The sequence below is a fragment of the Tamandua tetradactyla genome, chromosome 22 (genome assembly GCF_023851605.1).
Source record: "Tamandua tetradactyla isolate mTamTet1 chromosome 22, mTamTet1.pri, whole genome shotgun sequence".
Lineage (NCBI taxonomy): Eukaryota > Metazoa > Chordata > Mammalia > Pilosa > Myrmecophagidae > Tamandua > Tamandua tetradactyla.
The window spans coordinates 3,358,943-3,367,133 of record NC_135348.1 but is presented as its reverse complement, the minus strand read 5'-3'; the positions used below and the strand labels follow the sequence as shown (position 1 = coordinate 3,367,133).

The window sequence follows — 8,191 nt, the reverse complement described above, 5'->3', positions numbered from 1 at the left end:
ACTTATTAAATAATTTCCTTTTTTTGGCTATTATATGTTGAATTTATTTATGACTCAGCACAAAGATTTCTTCTTTTACCTTCTATATGATCTTTTCCTAGATCTTCATGTGTGACCATAAGCATGATACCTTGCAGAATACTATCAAATATACATTTTCAATCCACAACCAAATTATCTAAAGCAGGAAAAAATTAAGTAATGTGTTAAAGAATGGAAGGTATCAACATATTAGGTAGAGTCATTGGGAAGTAGATATCATTAGGGTTGACACTTGGATTATGAAAAGGCTGGGGCCAGATGAAGATCTGTAAGAAGAGTGCTCTAAACAGAAGGAACAGTGATTACAAAGACCCTAAGGAGGGAGTGAGCTCGCTGGAATGCAATGTGACTGGAAGAAAGTGAATATAGGTCAGTGTTGAGGGTGATGAGATCAGAAGGATGAGCAAAGCTGACAAAATGTTGGGTGCTTTGAAAGTCATAGGAAGAGGTTTGATATTATAAGTATGATTGGAAAACAGTAGAAAACATTAAGCAGGAGAGACACAAGAATTGACTTAGACTTTAAATATTATTCTGGCTGCTGAATGGAGTAGGTGGATGGCTTGAAGATGGAACGCATCAAGTCCTGTTTATAGGCTGATGCAGGGGGCAGGTAAAGCAGGGATGATGACATGAGCGAAGGATGTAGTAGTAAAAATTATGAGAAATCCATTTTTCATATTTATCATCTATATTTCAGAGTTTTAGTTGATTTTTTGTTGGATTAGATATTGGATATGGGTTCTCAGGGGGATAAGAGAATCAAAAATGTTTTCTGCGGCTAGGAGCTAGAAAAATAAAATAATATTGGTGCAATTGAATAAAGTGGGAACATTTTGGAGGACTTGAATGAAGGCAAAAAGCCAGTAGATTTTTATTCCTATATTATTCGAGCAAGCTATAATACATTTTAGGAGATATGCCATATGACAGGTAGGCAGTTGGTATGTGAGTCTGAAGCTCAAGGAGGGAAAGAATAATATATCTATCTCAGTTTCAGACTCACTATACCCAACTGTATGGGTATACAGATGTACATGCACATATAAAATGTCCATATACACATGAAAATAACTGGTGTGATGGTAATATCATTTAAAAAGTTTTTTAATGTAAAATATAACATACTACAATCAAAGAAAGAAAAAAACAATAATTTTCAAAACATCTTTCAATGAGTAGTTACAGAACAAATAGATCCCAGAATTTGTCATGGGCTACCACTCCACCATCTCAGGTTTTTTCCTTCTAGCTGTTCCAAAACACTAGAAGCAATAAGGAATATTAAAATAGTGATTCAGCCACTATACTCATTTGTTGAATCCCATTTTCTTGGCTATACCTCCTCCTTCTTCTTTAATCCTTTTCCCATTCTGTAGGGATCTTTGGGTAATGTCTATTTTGACTTTTTTCATGTTGAGAAGGGGTGTCCACTCTAAAGGATTGGGGGATGTAATTTATTTATAGTGCTGGAGTGATTGGTCCCTCTGAGTTTCAGAATTTATCTGACCTAGGAACTCTCTGGACAGCATATGTTCCAGGAAGGCAAACCGAGTACATGAAACCTTTATAGAGTCTCAGCTTGAGCCCTTGGTGTTCTTAAGAGTCAACAGGAGTGATGTTGATTGGGGTTAAGCAAAACATAGTAATTAGCACTAACTGAAACTTGTATAAGAGCAGCCACTAGAATAGCATCTTGACTCCATTTATCTGCTCCACCGATACCTTACTTTATTACACTTCTTTTCTCCCTTTTGGTCAGGGAGATGTTGTTACCATGGTGCCAAGGCCATAGTCATCTCTGGGAGTAGTGCCCCATGTTGTCAGGGAGATTTTCACCCCTGATGGCTTGTACCATGTAGGGGGGAGGGCAATGATTTTCCTTGCAGAGTTGGGCTTAGTGAGAAAGAGGCTGCAACTGAGCAACAAAGAGGCTTCCTGGAAACAACTCTTGGGCCTCATTATGGGTAGTATTAGCTTCTCTGCTGTGGAAATAAGTTTCATAAAAGCAAGCCTCAAAATCCAGGGCTTGGCCTATTTTATTGGCAGTCCTCAGTGGTCGAGAGAGTACCTGAGCTTTCCCAGATGGGACAGTTGAACAGTTTATATATATATATATATATTATAATACATACATAAATATAATTTCCCTTCAGACTCTCAAGGGACTCTAACAATACTGATTAATTATCCATCCACCCTAGTCTGAGGCATATCCTGCTATTATACTAAGCTAAATAGAATTACAAGTCTTCATTCCTGTTCTGGACTCCAGGAGTTTGGGTTATTGAAATGAGCTATTGAGAGAGATTGATTTAGATTATGTGTTACAGAAAATTTAGTTTCTAAACATAATAAGCCTCTCTGCCTTTGGCCTCAAACAGTAGATGAAGGTCTAAGGTATAATACACTATCATCTTTTACCCTGAGTTTTAATTTACATTAGACCCAGTCAGATTGGCTTTGGTTTAAACTCCAATTGAGGCCTGATCTTTTTTCAGTTACCTTAACTGTTATTATATATAGCTATGCTGGCTTTCACGACTGCAGCATATCATTTCTAGGTCCTGTGTGTCACAAAGCTACTCAGAGTTCCAAGGAAATATCAGCTGGTACACACACAGCTCAGTGTCTCAGAATCCAGAAACACATCTACAACTGCAGACCAAATGTGGCTGCTCTAAGGACCCACAATCTAGGCTCCCATTTTCTTATAAGTATTTTCTGAGTGAAACCTTAGCTACTTGTTCCTTTTCTTCTGGCTTGTTTTGCACCACACATTGACCCCAAGGTTTATTCCAGTCATTGTATAACCCACAACATTCCTCCTTTTCGTAGCTGTACCATATTCCATTATATAAATGTATTACCATTCACCATTCTGCTTCTCAGTCATTGTATCTTTCAGCTCCCTCCATCTATTGCACACAATGGATAATGTCCAAAACAAAAACAAACAAAAACAAAAACAAATGAACAAACAAACCATGACTTACAGTATGGTTGGTTGTATAATCAGCAGCACTCTCAATTTTAGACAATTTTCATTGGTCCGTAATGACAAAGAACTGGCAAACAAAACATCACCAACTGTCAAATCAAACCTACCCTGATCACTTGTCCTCCCCCCAGTTAGTTGCCCCTGGTAGTGCTGTGGTATGGTTGATGTCTTCTTGTTAACTATTGGCCATATAGTTTTCCACCTATATACCTTTACTGTTGACTCTCTGTACAAATAATAACCTTTAAAATATTATTTGAAAACTTATCTAAATTGTAGATTTAATCACTGGCATACATGGCACTATACATCCCCCTTTTATCATATTCGTCTTCAAAATAGAATGATGTTACTTATAAACCCTCTCATTAGTTAACATCACTTTTATCTGTTCCCTTGTGTTTTAGTTTGCAAAAACTGCTGGAATGTAATATACCAGAAATAGAGTGGCTTTTAAAAAGGAGAATTGATTAAGTTGCAAGCTTACAGTTTCAAGGTTGTGAAAATGTCCAAATTAAGGTACCAACAAGAGATTAACTTCACTCAAGAAAGGCCAATGAAGTTTCGGGCTTCTCTCTCAGCTGAGAGGGCACATGGGGCCATCTGCTAGCTTTGTCTCCTGCTTCTTGTTTCATGAAGCTCCCCTAGGAGCGTTTTCCTTCTCCATCTCAAAAGGTCTCTGGCTGTGTGGTCTCTGTTGGTTCTAATGGCTCTAAAGCTTTTTCCAAAATGGTTCTCTCTTAAAGGGCTCCAGTAAGCAACCCCACCTTGAATGGGTGGAGACACATCTCCATGGAAACTATCTAATCAAAAGTTACCACCCACAATTGAATGGTTACAGCTCCATGTAAACAATGAATGATGCCACCTCACAATATTGGACTGAAAATTAAAGGACACAGTTTTTCTGGGGAACACAACAGATTCAAAGCAGCACACCTGGCATTTAGATTCAACCTCTTTGGGTAGTCTTTCCTCCATCTCTAGCTTTTGTGTACCTCTAGGTCTGCTGTATTCTATAGTGTGAACACTGAGATTACCTTTATCAGGGTCATAATAGCAAAATCTTACAGTATCTATCTTGTTGTCTGACTTATTTCGTTCAACATTATGTCCTCAAGGTTCATCCATGTTGTCATGTGCTTTGGGACATCATTTCATCTTACTGCTGCATAATATTCCATAGAATGTATATACCACATTTTGTTTGTCCAGTCATCTATTGATGAGCACTTGGATTTTTTCCATCTTTTGGCAATTGCAAATACTGCTGCTATGAACATTTGGTGTGCAACTGTCTGTTTGTGTCACTGCCCTTAGCTCTTCTGGGTATATAACCAAGTATCAGAATTGCTGGGTCATAAGGTAACTCAATATTTAGTTTTCTGAGGAATTGCTGTACTGATTTTCACAGCAGCTGCACCATTATACATTTCCACCAACAGTGAATAAATGTTCTTATTTTTCCACATATTCTCCAACATTTGTAGTTTTCTGTTTAATAGCAGCCATTCTTATAGGTGTGAGGTGGTACCTCATTGTTGTCTTAATTTGCATTTCCCGTATTGTTAATAAAAATGAAAACCTCTTCATTTGCTTTTTAGCCATCTGTATTTGTGCTTCAGAAAAGCTGTTATTCATATCCTTGTCCATTTCATAACTGGACTATTTGTTCTTTTGTTTTTGAGCTGCATGATTTCTGTATGTACAAAGTATATCCAGCCTTCATTCAATATGTGGTTTCCAAACATTTTCTCCCATTGTGTTGGCTGGTTCTTCATCTTTTTGACAAAGTCCCTTGAGGTACAGAAGCTCTTGATTTTAAGGAGTTCCCATTTGTCTATTTTGTCTTTCACTGCTTGTGCTTTAGCTGTTAAGTTTAAGAAGCTAACTTCTATTACTAGATCTTGAAGATGTTTGATTGTCTTAATTAGGTTACTTTGCAAATTAGTTTCCCTCACTCATCTAAAGTTTCATATTTACTCAGTTTTGCATTGACGATTCCTTTTTCATTTGCTTTGTCATTTATTCCCTCCCCACCAACCAAGGTCTGGATCTCATGTAGGGGTTGCAATTCCACTTGAAGGTCTATTCAAAGCTAGGTTAGGGTGCACAGTTTCTTCAGTGGTAGAACAGCCGTCCACCATGTGGGAGAACTGGGCTCGATTCCTGGTCCATGCACCCAAAAGAAAGAAGAAAATAATAATAAAATATGAAACACCAACAACAAAACATATTCAACAGTAGTAGCCCCCAATGTCAGAAAAAGTCACCCCAAGAGTCATTGGAAATGAAATTAGACTGGTGCCCACAAAGGGAGAGAAAATTTAAGAAAAAAAATATATAATAAAAATAAATTAAATATAATGAATAGTTAAAAGCATATATATATATAATAAATAAAAAAGAATCAATAAAAATGCAAAATATATATTAAAATAAAAATATGTATAGAAAATTATACTTAGAAAAAAGAGAAAAGAATATTAGGAAAAAATAAAACCTTAGGCAGATAGGGAGTTAGCTTTTCTGCACTTACCCCTTCTCATCAGCGTTTGGTGATCCGGAGGCACCTCCTCCCTTCAGGCTCTCTGTTCCCCAACTGCTGTAGCCAGCTTGCACTTAGCACTTTTCACTAACAGGTGGGAAGTTTGAGACAACTCCTCCATCAGCGCTGCCTGCCCCTCCCCTCAGGACTTGAAGACTGTAGGCATGGTGGGGGGCTGCTCCTGGCCCTCAGCATCCACTCCCAACACTCAGAACTGGGGAGTTGACCAGCACTTGGAGAATCAGCTGATTTACAGAGCCCAGTGCCCTGCAGGTACACCAGACACCATGCCTCTGGGTCCAGCTATTCCCAGCCCCTCGCCCAGTCCCCTGTGATGGAGAATTGGGTCCACCTCTGGGCTCCTTGCATGAGTTCATGCAGGGAGGTTTCCTCAACCAGCAACAGGGGCAGGCTGGAGCAGAGGGACAATCAGTTCCTTCCCAGCTGCACCTCTCCTCACCATGCAGCCAGCCTCCTGTGGGAATCATGGTCAATCAATCCTGTCCTGATTCCCCTGCCCCTCTCCTCCCCCAAATACCCTAAAGACCCTCTTTGTTTACTTATACCTGGGGGCTTTAGTCCTGGTCATTTTTCCCCCATGACCTATCTTGTTCCACGGAGCAGGAGTGAACCCAACACACTCTGCTCTGCCATCTTCCAGATAGTATTTTATCTTTTTATTTGAAACACAATTTTATTCTGATTCTAAATGAGAAGGAATGGATATGATAATAATAAACAAAATCTTACCACTGAATATTGTGATGTAACAGTAGCAGTCTTATATTTGAAACTCAAACGGAAACAATTGTGTCTCAAAACAGCCCAATATGCAGGTCCAAAAAATTTAGTTTTTTTTTTAACTGCTCCATTCAATCAGAAGCCCATTCATCTTCTTCGGCATCCCAAAGATTAAGCACATGTTCTGTTTAGCTACATAATAAAGTGGAAAACACACTGCACCACTGACATCACAGGACAGTTGCCTATAAAACTTGACTTCTGACACTGGATTCCAGCTTCGTTTTCTCACAGGTCATCATCCTCATCAGACAGCACAGTTTTCTGATTCGTGTTCATACAGTGCTGCTAAAGCTGGGTCCGTGACAATCTCTGGTGGGGCAACAGCAGACATGGCAACAAACTCCAAATTAGGGTTTCTGATCACTATTCCAGAAAGCCAATGGAAAGGTTTTTCAAAGTTGTAATTACTTTTGGCAGAAGTGTCATAGTACTGAAGATTCTCTCAGTGGAAGACAATGGATCTGGCCTTAACTTTCCTGTCCTTGATGTCCTCTTTGTTGCCACACAACATGATGGGGATGTTTTCATACACTTGTACCAGATCTCTATGCCAGTTAGGCACATGCTTGTTAGTAACTCTTGATGTTACATCAACATCATCATGGCACACTGGGCTTGAATATAATAGCCATCTCTCAGTCCACTGAATTTCTCCTGACCAGTAGTATCCCATGTGTTGAATTTAATAGGTCTTCTGTTGGTATGAAACACAAGGGAATGGACCTCAATGACCAAGGAGGCTACATGTATCTTCTCAAATCCATTACTCAAATGACATTTCATGAATGTAGTTTTTCCAGTAGCACCATTGCCAAACTGAACTTGGGGGTCTCCTTGAGTGGCCATCATAATGGTTCTTCCAGAATTGTCTCCCATCTGCCTGAGGGGTGGAAAAAATAAAGGATGGTAATATTTTAATTAAATGGCAAAACTGTGGTCATGTAAAGAGAGCCTAAAGTGGAAAAAAGAATATCATCATTTCCCATTCTTTTATTTTATTTACTCTATCAATCTCATTCTAAAATTCTGTAACTTCATAAGGAACTTCAATTCAGTAATTTTGCCATTTTTTCATGATTGTTAACAATCTGCCTTCTATGACTTCATACCCCTAACTTATCCAAGATTCCATGGGCGAGCAGTATAACAATCCCAGGGCAAATTCCCTTAATTATTTTGATCATCTTTTCCTCTCTCACTCATACCTGGCAAAATTGAACTTTGCTAATATAATTATCTACAAAAATTAGTCCTTCCCTGAAGCAGCTGAAAATTGATGGGAACATGTCATACGACTGGTCTCAATGGATCATTTAAAATTTATGAATACAAATTTTAAAAGACTACTCAAGAAAAGTAGTCTACTTTACTTTCTTAGTAAATTCACTTTCCTAGTCTCTAGAATGACTATTGAACACTGCCTTTTCTTCCCTAAAGTTTCCTAAAATCTTTCACATTCCTCAATTTGAACTGTTACCTTCAATTAAAAATTAAGTAAAAACTGTGTCATCTTCCTACCACCAATTCCTCCAACCAACCTGCATCTACATCAAGGTATTCTCTATCTGGAGTTGATGTAACAATGGACTATTTCTCACTACTATCCAAGCCCAATATCTCTACTCTTGTGAATTAGATTCTATTTATTAGTAACTTCCTCTTGGATTTTGTCTTCTTTGTCTTCTTTTGCTAAGACTTCTGTTTGACATTTTGTCTTCGGCTTCAAAATTTTTCCCATCTTTACTGGATCATTCTATGCAGCATATAAATGTGATTAAATATCATTTTTTAACAAT

At 38.2% G+C, this 8,191-nt stretch overlaps 1 pseudogene across 1 annotated transcript; it reads right to left on the bottom strand.

The window, feature by feature from the left end:
* Positions 1 to 6,377: 6,377 nt before the first annotated feature.
* On the bottom strand, positions 6,378 to 7,464 carry LOC143666017 (GTP-binding nuclear protein Ran-like; annotated as a pseudogene). The gene is made up of 2 exons (XR_013167304.1): positions 7,399 to 7,464; positions 6,378 to 7,275 (listed from the first exon to the last, which is right to left on the bottom strand). The product of XR_013167304.1 is annotated as a GTP-binding nuclear protein Ran-like (transcript).
* Between the last annotated feature and the right edge of the window lie 727 nt (positions 7,465 to 8,191).